We start from the raw sequence: 16,131 nt of genomic DNA, 5'->3' as shown, positions 1-16,131 counted from the left end.
ATATGTAGTATGTGTGCATGTATGTATGCATGTGAGTACATATGTGAGTATGTATGTGTGCATCTTACTTTGTGAGCTCCACCGTCATGAGCACTGACCCTCAAGGACTGTAAGTTACAATTAAACAGTTTCTTTTACAAGTTGCCTTGGTCATGGTGTTTTTGTCACTGCAACCACAGACTCTGTTGAATCTTAGATGATTCCAAAGAAGCTATACATTCGGGTGAAGGCTTTTACAAATCCTGTGTGCTTCTAAGAACATTTCTTGCCATCAGTAATCAGATCAATCAACAGAGAGTCTGAGTTTTGGACTCCCCTTTCTGGCAATAGATGGCAACAAATTTATGCCCATCTTTAATTTCTGTCCTTCCTTCCTACCTTCCTTTCTTCCTACCTTTTATAGTTCTTCTCAAACTTCCCTTTCACTGTAAAAGACGTTCAGTGGAAGCATGAGTGATAACTCACCAGCATTTGGCAGGTTTTCTGTCTACAGTTATTTTGAAGTTTGGTAAATCTTACATTTGAGTGTGTTTGTGTGGTTTTATTTTGGGCTGTTCTCTACGATTTTTATAGGATATTTGGGAAGGTGTGGAGCTAATTTGCTACTATTGTTCTCAGCCACCTAGAAGTTCATGTGCGTCATTCAGAAAAACACTCTTCCATTTTATAATCAAAGATAAAATGTTTGTGACCCTGTGAGAAGCTCATTCCAAATCCAGCAGCTGCCTAGTATAAGATCCTGAGGGCAACAGAAGGGCGTAGTTAGGAGCCCAGATTGCAGGATAAGATGTATCTGGTTTTGTAGCTGTGTGGTCACATGGCCTAACAGCCACAAGCTCTTGTTACCTTCATCCAGCAACGGGGATTCCAGTTCTCATTTCATCACTCTGGAGTGAAAATTGAGTGAGATAAATTATAAAAAAAAGTCTGTACTATATTTTCTATCATGACAGGACACAGTAAATATAAATTAGGGCCTCTTTCCCACCTTCTCACAATGTTTTGTGTAGCATCTTTGCCCAAGTTTTCCCCACAGTGTTTCATTGCCTTTAGAACCAGAAAGATCTTGAACCAACCCAATCATGGATCAAAAAATGAAGAGGTCAATTTATCTGGCCATAGTTATATATGCTCCCAACGTTTCAAGACATGAAAGTCATATTAAAAAAAAAAACCTAGAGATTCATGGATATCTAAATCCTTCCTCATGATTCCCAGCTATTCATCTTCTCTATAAGCAAAAACCAAACAACCATTATTTATCAATAAGCTCATTTTTTTTTGGTATCTGTGGCTACAAGCATCCTTATGTTGAACTGACCTCTCCCTCTGCTTTTGCCTTCCATCTGCCCACTCTAATCTTGTCAACTTAAAGTGGCTACAAATAACTGACCCCGGAAGCCAGTTGCCTTACTAAAGTAATTTAAAAGCAAGTGCTTCATGGCGAGTCTGATGGCTCAGAGCGTCAAGGCATTTGCTGCCACCCCTGACAACCTGAATTCTAGCCCTGGAATCCACAGCTCAGCGCCAAGCTCCACCCATCCAAGAAGCCACCTGTTAGCATGTAGATGCGTCTACCTCATCATCCCATTCGGAAACTCAGTACTCCTCTGCCCACATCATCTTCTGTCCTTGCTAACCATGGTTAACAATCCCCTGCTTTGACATGCCTCCCAGAAAATATGGAAATAATTTCTGGTGATATCAGTATCTAAATTTGTAAACTCACATTGAGTTTCATCTGCTCTCCCCATTCCTAAATCCAAGCAAAGAGAAGAACCATCGCCTGCTCACATCAGCCTTGAATATTTTCTTTTCGATTCTATGTCCAGTTCTATTTTTGACCTCCACTAAATCTCACGAGTTTCTCACCTCACTGCTCGACGACCTCACTTTTACCTTTGGATCATCTTCACTTGGCTCTTAGAGACGGTTTCCATGGTAATATTCTTGGTTATCTGTTTAGACTACATTTCCCCCTTGGCTCTGTTGTTCAAATTCTTCTCAAGGTCCTATATTCCCCCAAGATCAGGTTTCTTGGAAGAGATGCGGTGGCAACCCTCCAGCCATAGTTGCCCTATCCCTAAGAGTAGACACTTGACAGATTCTATTTATAAAACATTTCTTACAACTTTGTCCTTCTCTCTATTCCTTGACCAATCACAATGCAAATTTTTATTTTATTTTATTGCCTGGAACTATTATAACAATCTATGCCCACTCTGCTTGTCCCCAAACAGCTAAATGCCTGTATTATTCCTTGCCATCAAGTTCCTTGCTTAATTGCTCTTTGTTGCCAAGAGACTAGTAAATCTAAATCTTTCCTTTTCCATACAAAACCCTTTGTCTGAATCAAGTGTATATTATCGCTCATTTTTCCCAATCTCTGTGCCTCCAATCTTCCTAACCCTTTTTACTTATCCTTATTCCCACCTCCGCAGATATAAAATAAAAAAACCAAATCTCTGATCACCTTGACAGCATAGTGCACTTACCCACAATCTTTTGCTAAAGTTCCCTCCCTAACATGAATATATAGTTCCCAAATTTGCTTTCTGTCACTTTCTATTTTCTCTTTGCTCCTTTCATCATAGCTACTAATCTACTGACCTATATAGCCCTGTGCCCATACACCTGTCTTAACCATCACACTGAAAGTTGAAGCATGGGAACTCTACCAGCTCCGTCGTTTTTCTTCATAGTTAGGCAGGAAGCATGACATATGGGAGCACTTCATGGCAGCTTCTTAGTTGCATAGAGTTACTGTGTTCCTGGGGATATTAACCGAACATAACAGTTGAAATCCACCTGTTTTGTAAATAAATTTTTTCTTGAGCCACACCCATTCCCACTCACTAAGATGTTAATATTTTTCGTATTACAATGGTAGAGTTGATATGATTCAAATAAACTTGAAATATTTTACAGAAAAAAATTGATGGCCCCATGTTGGGTCCTTGACATATTCTCAGTAAATATTAAATAAACTTTTTACATAAAAGTGATTTTTTTTCTTCCTTGATATCCCATTGATCCATAGTTTTCTAAAGAAAAAAATCATACATGTTCCCATGCTTTTCATAGGATCAAGGATAGAAGATTCCCATATATATGGAAAAATGTATAATTTCTGTTCAAGGACTCTCAAACTGCTCATTTCCTTTCCTGATGCTATTCACTGACACAGGCATGCCTTTTTATGCCCAACTCTAGGATAGTTTGAGGGGCTAATGGCTATAGAAGCATGAGTGTAGACGATTTAAAATATAGCAAAAAATATCCCTCAGAGAAATATATTAGAAGTCCCATGTTTTTATGACTTTTCTCTGTCCAGATTCATAAGTCTAAAATAATCAGCCTAGGCCACTGGAAAGAGAGACTTCCGGGCAGATGGAGGAGAAGACTATTTATTCAGAGAGACTGCACCCTGGTTGCTGTGCCAAGGTGTTAATGAAATTGCCCACGTACCATGTAGAGAGGGCTAGGCCCATAATCACTATGTAGATGGTACCTGAGTACCCAAGGAGCTTCCTACATCGTAACCACTCCAGAGCCTTTGCATAGATGTTAAAACCGTGGGTGCCTCTGTTGTGGGCACCTTAATTCTGCTAATCGCCCAAGGTAAAGATTAGCTGTTCTTGTCAATTTAATTCAGCTTCAAACAAAGCAGCAAGGTCACTATTTCCCCCCCTTCCCTGTCTCTCCTGCTCTCTCTCTTCGCCAGCAAGCAGGATTGAGTTGTCATGTCCCTCTAATAGGCAGCGCGGGGAATCGTTAGTCCACCTCAACGCCCTGACTGATGGGCATTTCGCTTCAATCATCTGCCTGTGCAATGGTGGCCCAGTACTATTGACACTGTGTCAGCTTCCAGAGAAGATGCCTTAATCGGCCCTGACACCCTCTGCATTGATTTGACAAGTTGCTGTAATGACCTTCTTGTTTTTCTGAAGGATTTCTGTTTACTCGGAGGTGCAGCTGACTAAATGTACGGCATTGTCATGGAAACGCAGCATTCCTACCAGACCTGGGTAGGGGTATGTGACATGGAAAGAACACTTAATATTTCAATGAACTGCCTTGTCCCAACAAAATGAATTCCAGTCCAATAATTAGACCTAGTCTGAAGAGCCAACCTGAATGACAGATATAAGAGACCTGGACAGTACTTGCCACATTTCCAAAATTCATATTTGGGGGTTCCAGTGGCTAAGAAAGAGTGGTTTTATGTGGCTGCCTCTTGGAACTTACACTGTCTGTTGTCTAAAGAGGCACTGCCTCTTGGGGCTTCAGACATACAATAAGCAGAATGGGAGGAATGAGCTCACACTTAGAGAACTCTTCATGCACCTGGCAATGGGCTGGGCACCATTGCACATAATAATAAGACACACACTGCAAATGAGAGCCATTAGCATTATCCTAGCCTGCTGGCTCCAGATAAATGACCTTCCCTTTCCAATATCTCTGCAATTGGGCATAGCTTATAAAACAACCTCAGTTTACACATATTGTCAGCCAGGTGACAGTTGTGACATAGTAGAGGAAAACCTTTCACAGACACCTGCTAATGTAAACAAAACAACATCGAAGTGTCTTTTAAAAAAAAAATACCAAGCCCAGTTCCCGCTTCTTCCTGTCGTCCTGCTCCCTCCACCTTCTCCCCAGTCTAGTCCCCATCTGTCCACTACTCAGAGAGAGTGGGGCCTTCCATGGGGAGTCAACAAAGTCTGTCACATTACTCAAGGCAGGACCAACGTCCTTTGCCTTGTTATCTAGGCTGAGCAAGGTATTCCTCTATAGGAAAGGGGCTCCAAAGGGCCAGGTCATGCACTAGGGATAAATACTGGGTCCTCTGACAAGGGGCCACACAAACTGCCCAAGCCATACATCTGTCACCCACTTTCAGAGGGCCTAGTTTGGTCTTATGCAGGTTCCCCAGCTGTTAGTCCAGAGTCAATGAGCTTCCACTTGCTCAGGTCAGCTGTTTCTGGAGGTATCTCCATCATGGTCTTGGTCCCTTTTCTCATGACATTGCTCCTCCTTCTCTATGACTGGACTCCAGGAGTTCAGTTCAGTGCTTAGCTGTGGATCTCTGCAACTGATCCCATCAGTTATAGGTGAAGGTTCTATAATGACAATTAAGGCAATCATCAATCCAATTACAGGGGAAGGGCAGTTAAGATACCCTCTCAGTTAATGCTTAGATTCTTAGCTGAAGTCATCCTCATGGATTCCTGGGAATTTCCCTAGTGCCTGGTTTCTCACTAATCCCATAACAGCTCCCTCTTTCAAGGTATCTCTTTCTCTCTCTCTCTCTCTCTCTCTCTCTCTCTCTCTCTCTCTCTCTCTTTCTCTCTCTCTCTCTGTCTCTCTCTGTGTCCTTTACCCAATTCAATCTTCCCAATGCTTCATGTTCTCCTACCCACACTCCTTCTTCCCTCCCTCTCCCCTCATGCTGCCAATTTATTAAGGAGATCCTGTCTACTTCCCCTTCCCAGGGAGATCCATGTATGTTGAGAGACATCTAGGTTGTTTCCAGGTTCTGGCTCATATTCAAATTATGAATAATGAAGCTCTGAAAATAGTTGAGCAATGTCCTTGTAATATTAGTGTGCATCTTTTGGGTATATGCTCAAGAGTACTATTGCTGGTTATTGAGGTAGATTGAGTCCCAATTTCCTGAGAAACAGGCATACTGATCTCCAAAGTGGCTGTACAAGTTTGCACTCCCACCAGTGATGTAAGAGAGTCCCCCTTACTCCACATCCTCTCCAGCATAAGATTTCATTAGCCTTTTTTTTTTTTTTTTTTGAGACAGGGTTTCTCTGTGGCTTTGGAGCCTGTCCTGGAACTCGCTCTGTAGACCAGGCTGGTCTCGAACTCACAGAGATCCGCCTGCCTCTGCCTCCCGAGTTCTGGGATTAAAGGCGTGCGCCACCATCGCCCGGCTTCATTAGCCTTTTTAATATTAGCCATTCTGACAGGTGTAAGATATCTCAGAGTTATTTTGATTTGCATTTCTCTGATGACTAAGGATGTTGAGCAGTTCTGTAAGTGCCTTTCAGCCATTTTAGATTCCTCTGTTAAAAATTCTGTTTAGATCTATACTCCATTTTTAATTGGATTATTTGATATTTTTATATCTAGTTTCTTGAGATCTTTGTAAATATATTGGAGATCAGCCCTGTCAGATGTGAGGATGGTGAAGATCTTGTTCCATTCTGTAGACTGCTGTTTTGTCTTGTTGACTGAGTCTTTTGCCTTACAGAAGCTTCTCAGTTTCAGGATATCCCATTTACTAATTGTCATTTTCAGTGTCTGTGTACTTGGTATTATATTCAGGAAGTGATCTCCTGTGCCATTGCGTTCAGTGTGACTAGACTTCCATTGAGGTCTTTGATCCACTTGGACTTGAGTTTAGTACTAGGGGATAGAAATGGATGTTTGCATTCTTCTACATGTCGACATTCAATGAAGATTCTTTCTTTTTTCCATGGTATTATTTTAGCTTCTTCATCAAAAATCAGGTGTTCCCAGGTGGGTGGTCTAATATCAGGGTCTTTAATTTGATTCCATTGGTCCACCTGTCAGTTTTTATGACATTATCAAGCTTTTTCCATTACTATAGCACTATAGTAGAGCTTGAAGTCAGGGATGGTGATATCTCTAGAAGTTGCTTTATTATTCAGGATTGTTTTGGCTATCCTTAGGTTTTTGTTTTTCCACATGAAATTGAGTACTGTTCTTTCAAGTTTGGTGAAGTATTGTGCTGAAATTTTGTTGGGGATTTCACTGAATCTGTAGATTGCTTTTGGTAAGATTGCCATTTTTACTATGTTGATCCTACCTGTCTAAGAGCAAGGGAGATCTTTGCATTTTCTAATATCTTTTTCAGTTTCTTTCTTGAAAGACTTACAGTTCTTGTCATACAAGTCTTTCGCTTGTTTGGTTAGAGGTACCCCAAGATGTTTCATCTTGTTTGTGGCTATTATGAAAAATGTTGCTTTATGATTTCTTTCTCAGCCCATTCATCATCTGTATACAGGAGGGCTACTGACTCTTTTGAGTTAATCTTGTAACCTGCCACATTACTGAAGGTGTTTATCAGCTGTAGGAATTCCCTGGTAGAATTTTTGGTCACTTATGTAAACTATCATGCCACCAGCAAATAATGAAAGTTTGACTTCTTCCCTTCCAGTTTGAATCTCCTTGATATCATTTTGTTGTCTTATTGCTCTAGCTAGAACTTCGAGTGCTATATTAAATAAAAAGGGAGAGAGTGGACAGCCTTGTCCTGCTCCTCATTTTAATGGAATCATTTAGAGTTTCTCTCTATTTAATTTGATGTTGACTGTTGGATTTCTGTATATTACCTTTATTATATTTAGGTATGTTCCTTGTATCCCTGATCTCTCCAAGACCTTTATCACGTAGGGGTGTTGGATTTTATAAAAACCTTTTTCTGCATCTAATGAAATAAATGATGATGTGTTTTTATAATTTTTTTCGGTTCATTTATATGGTGGATTACATTGATGGATTTATGTATGTGGAACCATCATTGCATCTCTGGGATGAAACCTACCTGATCATGGTGGATGATTTTTCTGGTGTGTTCTTGTATTAACTTTTCAAGTATTTTATTGAGTATTTTTGAATCCATGTTCATGAGGGAGACTGGTCTGTAATTCTCATCTCAGTTGCATCTGTGTGTGGTTTGGGTACCAGGGTAACTGTAGCATCGTAAAAAGAGTTTGACAAATTTCCTTCTGTTTCTATTGTGTGGAACAACTTGAGGACTGAAGGTATTAACTCTTCTTTGAAATTCTGGTAGATTTTTGTGCTGAAATAATCTGGCTCTGAACTTTTTTTTCTTGGTTGGAAGACTTTTGATTATTGCTTCTACTTCTTTAAGGGTTATAGGTGTATTTAAATTGTTTCTCTGTTCTTGATTTAATTTTGGTATGTAATCCTATCCAGAAAATTGTCTGGTTACTTTAAATTTTCCAATTTTGTGGTGTACAGGTTCCTGAAGTATGTCCTGATGATTCTCTAGATTTCCTCTGTGTCTGTTCCTATGTCCCCCTTTTCATTTTTGATTTTGTTAATTTGCTTATTCTCTCTCTGATTTTTGGTTAGTTTGGTTAATTGTTGGTCTATCTTGTTGATTTTCTCAAAAGAACCAGTTCTTTGGTTCATTGATTCTTTGTATTGCTTAATTTATTTCTATTTTATTGATTTCAGCCTTCAATTTGATTATTTATTGGCATCTACTTCTCTTGGATGGCTTTGCTTCTTTTTGTTCTAGAGCTTTCAGGTGTTCTTTTAAGTTGCTACTGTGAGATTTCTCCAGGTTCTTAATGTAGGCACTTAGTGCTATGAACTTTCCTCTTACCACTGCTTTTAATGTGTCCCATAAGTTGGACTATGTTGTGTATTCATTTTCATTGAATTCTAGGAAGTCTTTATTTGTTTATATCTTCCTTGACCCAGGAGTGATTCAGTTAAGGATTGTTCAATTTCCGTGGGTTTGTGAAGTCTCTGTAATTAGTGTTCTTGTTGAATTCCAACTTTTTAAACCATGGTGATCTGATAAGATAGAGGGGGTTATCTTAATTTTTTTGTATCTGCTGAGGTTTGCTTTGTTAACAAGTGTGTGATTAATTGTTGAGAAGGTTCCATGAGGTGCTGAGGAGAAAGTATATTCTTTTGTGTTTGGGTTCTATAGATGTTTGTGTTCTATAGATGTCTGTTAAACCCATTTGAGTCATAAATCCTGTTAGTTCCTTTATTTCTCTGTTAAGTTTATGTCTGGTAGTCCTGTCCAATGGTGAGAGAGGGGTATTGAAGTCTCTCACTATGTGTGTCGTGTTTGATGTGTGATTTAAGCTTTAGTAGTGTTTCCTTTTACAAATGCGGGTGTTCTTGTAATTGGGGTATAGATGTTCATAATTGAAACTTCATCTTGATGGACTTGTCCTGTGACAAATATGAAATGTCTTTCTTCATCGCTTTTGATTAACTTTAATTTGAAGTCTATTTTGCTAGATATTAGGATAGCTACACTAGCTTGTTTCTAATGTCCATTTGATTAGAAAATCTTTTTCCAACCCTTTACTCTGGGGTAATATCTGTTTTGAAGTTGAGGTGTGTTTCTTGTATGCATCAGAAGGGTCGATCCTATTTTCAAGTCCATTCTGCTACCCTGTATCTTTTTATAGGTGAATTGAAACCATTCATATTAAGAGATATTAATGATCAGTGATTGTTAGTACCTGCTATTTTTGGTTTTGTTTATGGTGATGGTATTGTGTATGTTTTCCCATTAGAACAGGCACTCTGCCTCATCGGGTGGACAAACCCCTCGCAGTCCTGACTTCCTTGCTCGTCTTCTCCCTCCTTCTGCTCTTCAACTGTACCTTGAGAGCTCAGTTCGTTGCTCTGATGAGGGTCTCTATCTCCATCTGTTGCCGAACAAAGATTCTATGGTGATATTTGAGATAATCATCAGTGCGATAGTGGGGCAAGGCCAGTTCAGGCACCTTCTGCTCTGCTGCCCAAGGACCTAGCTGGGGACATTCCCATGGACACCTGGGATCCCCTCTAGTGCCAAGTCTCTTGCCAACCCTAAAATGGCTCCCTTATTGTAGATATCTTCTTCCCTGCTCCTAGAACCATCCTTCCGCCATCCCACCCTCCCTCTCCCCCATGCTCTCCCCAGTCTTTCCCTTCTTTCTTCTCTCTCCCTGTCTCCCCTTCAGCCTACCTTACCCCACCCCTACCCCTACCCCCACCCCCATGCTCCCAAATTTTTCCTGGCAATCTTGTTTGCTTGCAATTTTCAGGAGGATCTATATATGTTTTTCTTTGGGTTTACCTTGTTATTTGGCTTCTCTATGCTTGTGAACTATAGGCTTAATGTCCTTTGTTTATGGCTAGAGTCCACTGATGAGTGAATACATACCATATTCATCTTTTTGGATCTCGGTTATCTCACTCAGGATAGTGTTTTCTATTTCCATCCATTTGTATGTAAAATTCAAGATGTCATTGTTTTTTACCACTGAGTAGTACTTTACATTTTCTTTATCCATTCTTCCATTGAGGGACATCTAGGCTGAATGGGAGAAGATCTTCACCAACCCCGCATCAGACACAGGTCGATCTCCAAAATATATGAAGAACTCAAGAAACTAGACATTAAAATTCTAATTAACCCAATTAAAAAATGGGGTACTGAACTGAACAGAGAATTCTCAACAGAAGAACTTCAAATGGCCAAAAGACACTTAAGGTCATGCTCAACTTCCTTAACAATCAGGGAATGCAAATCAAGACAACTTTAAGATATCATCTTACACCTGTCAGAATGGCTAAAATCAAAAACACCAATGATAGCCTTTGCTGGAGAAGATGTGGAGTAAGGAGAACACTCATCCACTGCTGGTGGGAATGCAAACTTGTGCAACCACTTTGGAAAGCAGTGTGGCGGTTTCTCAGGAAACTGGGAATCAACCTACCTCAGGATCCAGCAATACCACTCTTGGGAATATACCCAAGAGATGCCCAATAACACTGCAAAAGCATTTGTTTAACTATGTTTATAGCAGCATTATTTGTAATAGTCAGAACCTGGAAACAACCTTTCTTCACTTTCTTTGCTTCATTAAGGGATTTGTTGATTTCTTCCAATTTTTTGTTTGTCTTTTCCTTGACTTCTTTAAGGATATTTTTCATTTCGTCTTTAAGGGTCTCTATCATCTTCATAAAGTAGTTTTTAAGGTTGCTTCCTTCTGCTTCATCTGCATGGGACTGTTCATGTCTTGCTGATGTAGAACCACTAGTTTATGGTGGTACCATATTGCTCTTTGAATTGTTGGATGTGTTCTTACACTGTTGTTTACCCATATCTTCCTCCAGTTGATGCAGGTGGTGTCTGTGTCTTAGGTGGTCACTCTTCCTCCAGGTGAAAGAGAGTCTGTGCCTCTGATGAAGTCTGATATGACTCTGAAACTCCTACAGGTGTAGGTGGGGGCAAGGCTCTGGTGACCACAAATGATGTGGGGGAAGGCTGGTTGTGTGGGGAGTCTGGTCCTAGGTCTCTGAGGCTACAGTGGATGAAGGTGGGGCACGGGATTTGCCACCAGGAACAATGGCCTAGAGAGTCAGGCCCTCCAGTTGGAGACTTAGATACTCATGTCTCCATGAAGTATCTTAGATCAGTTTGCAGTGAGTGCATTGTGTAGATTGCTTTAATGGCAAAAAGACAAAGCAGAACAAGACCAAAAAAAAAAAAAAAACCCTTTATATAATTCTATATTGTACTGTTTACTTGAATAGCAAGAAGTTCAGAAGAAAGTAGTTGTTGATAAAGTTTGAGCAACACAAGCCTTTCAGAACCAATCTTTAGCTATTTTGTTATCCTTCATGGACCCAAGATAACCGCTGAGATGAAGAAGCCCCACTGTAATGACAGAAGTAAAAGGGAGTAAAGGCAAAGTCACAGCCAGTGCTATAGTTTCGAAAGAATTTGAATGTGGTCCCAATAATTCAAGTATTGATAATTTTTAATCCTCACTGTGTTGAAACTTAATCCAGCTCTAGTGCTTATGTGTGAGGTGGTTTGGAGAGATAAGGACTAGGTAAGGTTGTTGTGCCTGAGTCCTGCAATTGGATAAGGGTGGATTCCTAAAAGAAGGAAGTAAGGAGAAGATACACATATGATGTCCTGTAATGTCATGAGATTCTGTCAGGAAGAACCCCATCACCAACTACAGAATCTTGATGCAACTAACTTTAGCTAAATAAACTCCTCTTACTCACCAGCTCTCAGCTTCGGGCATTTGGTTCCAGAACCCGCAGGAGACTAATGAGCTCCCTTTGCTAGGATTCCACTTCTTTTATCATTCATTTGTCACATTTTCTGGAAAGAAGACTGGAGGTTTTAAACATCAAGTCACATGACATCATCTTGGTATTCATAAGAGTAGGATGATGTTACTCAGGAAAGAAAGTGGAATGGATCCTGAGAGACTCCAGGATCTGCATGCCCATTGCACTGACTGAAATTGTGGCCTAAAGAGCTTACGCATGGGTCCTCACTGTCACAGCTCTCTCATCACATTAAGGAAGAATCCTGTTCAGTGACAGGGTGTGTGGTCATCCGGGGATGAAGGCAGAGACTGGCCGAAAAAGCCCTATTGAACGATACATTGCTATTCTCTGATATTACATGATATATGATCAAATCTGCAATCTAAATCTTCCTGGATGTCAATTATTTGTTTGATCCTCAATTCGTGTCACAAACCATCTTGCTACTTTTTGTAAGATTCTTGAGTGGAGTCCATTGTTATCTATTTTAAGGTTTATTGCTCTTGCAAGTGTTGTCTCTCTCAGGCTCTCGTTGACTCATGAATTCCCTGAGAAAGTCCTGAATATCTTCATCAGTTACTTAGAGGATTCTTATGGGGTGTGGGGAGAAGTGTGTTTGAGGCCTGAGTAGGTCAGTAAGGGATGGTGAATCCCAAGTGTCAAGACAAGAAACTAGGAGAGATGATTGAGATTCCCTGCTTCTCACCCTTCCCAATCTCCAACACCACACACACACACACACACACACACACACACACACACTTTAAGTAGTCCATGGAGCTTCACCTATACCCCTTGCCCTAGGTTGTAGTCAAATCATCATGGTTGGATTAAAGTATCTTCAGGTTCAGTAAGAAAAACTGGCTGTGCAGAATTTGACCAAAGAGGAATTAGTGAGAAATCTTCTTTTGAAATTCTACATATGACACTGAACGGAGGAGTGTTTATCATTTTTTACATCACAAACCACTAGAGTGAAGCCTGGAGATGCTAGCAGCCATCTACCTAACCACCAGTAGAGACCTTATCAGAGAAGGACACTCTCCCACAGAAAACTGGATTTCCCATTATGTGTTTCAAATGAGGCTAAGCAAACCCAAACTGAAGAAATTTAATGTGTGATGATACCGTAAGATTTCAAACACTTGCAACAAACATGACCCAGATATGCTGGGATGGACACAGCAATGCCACAAAAGCCAAATCCCAGGCAGCTGATGAATTTGTGGGTGTTCAAATCAGGCTGTCATCTAAGAGTGCTTAAGGCCAGTTGTAACAAGAGCTGAAAGGAGTGGTTACATTAATACAGAGAAGTTGAAATCTAGTTTTCCCTTATATCAATATATTATATGTGTATGTATGTATGTAGAGTGAATAGTGTATAGAAATGACCCTGCAAAGACTGAGGGCAGGGCAAAATACAAGAAATGCTCATGGGAATACAAGGATCCACACTGCTCCTATCTCATGGAGATGTCTGTGCTTACACCTGTGAATGTACTCCACATTTCTTTTTCAAATACATGAAGTGTTCATGTGGCTAACTGAATTAGCAGTGCTTTTAGGCAAGTTTCTAAAACATCCACTTGGCCACTGATCAAGTGCATATGCTAGATCTATGGATTTGGATTCTTGGGTGCCACCAAAGCCATAGCTACTACTTTAATCACACAAAGGTCAAGGGAGATTTTCCTTCCATGGTCTGGTGACCAATGGCTGTCTCTCCCACTCTTCCTCTCAGAAAAGAGCATCAAGGCTTGAAGAGATCGGAGGCTCAGTGATTAAATGATGTGAGTCTTCCAGAGGAAACAAGTTTGCTTTCCAGAACTCACACTAGGCAGTTCGGAGCCCCCTGTAACTCCAGCTCCAGCCGATCTGATGCCCTCTTCCGGCCTTCACAGGTACCTTCACACTTGGGACTATGTACCTCTTTGTAACTCTCACTCTTTTCTCTGTCTCTGTCTCTCTCACATACATACAAATAAAATGAAAATAAAAATAGCCAGGAATGGCAGCAGATGCTTTAATCCCCACATCCAGGGGGGCAGAGGCAGGCATATTTCTGTGAGTTGGAAGACAACTTAGTCTATGTGATGAAACCTAATCCAACCAAGGTTAAATGGTGAAACCCTACATCAAAATATGAAAAAATAAGGACTCTTTCAAAATGATTATAACAAAGAAAAGTTTATGTATTATACCCAACTCCTCTTCAAACTATTACATTTTCACTGTTAAAATGGATGAAATTATGCACATTGGAGGAGAATTAGCCATGTCATTGTTATTTAATTTTTACTACACATCTTATACATATTTTCATGGAAGGATATGTGCACATTTCATGTGTCATGCCTGGGGTGCTCTGTATGCCAGAACCAAATCCAAGCACACAGGCAAGATGTAGCTAGACCATAGGAGACTGTGGTAAATGAATACAAAGATGACATAGTAACAGTGACTCACTCTCAAGATGCTAATAGACTGCATGCTGCCTGTTATCGCAGGCGCTGTTGGCACTGAGTCAAATTAAAGAATGGGGCAAGTTAGATTAGTGTGTCACTTTAAATTGAAACATGCTCCAATGTGCTACTTGAGCATAATAGAAGAACACCTATGGACCACCATTTGTTGGCATGGTAATGTATTAAGTTAAGATGAATGGGGTAGCTAACTGAAGTGGGAACTAATGATGGTCAAATCAGTGGTTAACAAGCTGGAGGCCTGACATATATCAGGTTAAGAAGGAGAGACAGAGCAGGTGTTGAGGGTCCTCCTACTGATGCCTGATGAGGCTAAAAAGCTCAGCAGGTCCTGGGAAAACAACTAGTCTCCTTTGAGACTGTGCTGCTGTGGACAAGAATTTGAAAACTTCACCCCATCTTTCTTCAAGCCCCAGTATTCTGTCCCTCCAAATTGATGACCAGCCACCTTAAAATATTGTGTGAAGCGTGTTTCTCGGCAGAAGGAAACTGAGGTGGTTATTCCCTTCCCAGCATGTTACAGAAGGATCTTCTTCCTTGTGTTTGCTGTCATGTGACTGAGGCCTAGACCCTCCAAAGACCAGTTGCTTCACCTCTACCACTTCCTTTCACTGTCTCGTTCTCAGCTCTGAGAGGTACCTACTCGGCATGGCCTGTGGCCCTTGCTTATATCTGCCTGTCTCTTGGATGCTTGGAGCTATCTCTCCTGCCTCCCCACCTGAAAACCTTTCCTGCCCAGAACAGTGTTCCTTTCGCATCCATCCACTCTCCTACTGCCTTCATCTCACCCCTTAGAAGTATGGAGACCAACACGCAAACAAAGAACAGTAAGTGTGAGGTCTCATTAACCCATCCTTCAGGGTGCAGTGTGGGGTTTTGGATTTTTGGTTTTTTGTTTGTTTGTTTTCCTTAGACATATCCTTTGTGGCAGGCAACCAAAAGAAACAACAGATGTTATATAGATATTTGCTGAACAAATGAACCGTATCACAGTCCAGGCTGTGGAGCCAGATGAAATCCTGAGGTCAAATTCTGCCTTCTGCATTCCTGGTCATGTGGCCCTAGATCACCTGGTTCCTTAACCTGTGGGTTGGTATCCCATTAGAGGTCATATATCAAATATTCTTCATATCAGATATTTACTTTATAATTCATAAGAGTAGTAAAATTACAGTTATGAAGTAGCAAGGAAATAATTGCATGGTTGGGGTCATCACAATGTGAGGAACTGTATTAAAGGGTTGCAGCATTAGGAAGTTTCAGAAGCACTGTCCTAGACAGTCAGCTTCTGTGATTCCTTTTTTTTTTCTCTTTTCATCTCTCTATGTATAGTTTTTTTTTAATTTTTTTTTATTTAAATTTATTTATTTATTAAGGATTTCTGCCTCGTCCCCGCAACCGCTTCCCATTTCCCTCCCCCTCCCCCGATCAAGTCCCCCTCCCTCATCTGCTCGAAGAGCAATCAGGGTTCCCTGACCTGTGGGAAGCCCAAGGACTGCCCACCTCTATCCAGGTCTCGTAAGGTGAGCATCCAAACTGCCTAGGCTCCCACAAAGCCAGTACGTGCAGTAGGATCAAAAACCCACTGCAATTGTTCTTGAATTCTCAGTATTCCTCATTGTCTGCTATGTTCAGCTAGTCCGGATTTATCCCATGCTTTTTCAGACCTAGGCCAGCTGGCCTTGGTGAGTTCCCAATAGAACATCCCCATTGTCTTAGTGTGTGGGTGCACCCCTCATGGTCCTGAGTTCCTTGCTCGTGCTCCGTCTCCTTC

This window comes from Microtus oregoni, unplaced genomic scaffold (assembly GCF_018167655.1).
Source record: "Microtus oregoni isolate MIOR12 unplaced genomic scaffold, Mior012 000045F_ref0000178, whole genome shotgun sequence".
In the NCBI taxonomy this organism is placed as follows: Eukaryota; Metazoa; Chordata; class Mammalia; order Rodentia; family Cricetidae; genus Microtus; species Microtus oregoni.
This window is presented reverse-complemented; position numbering follows the sequence as displayed.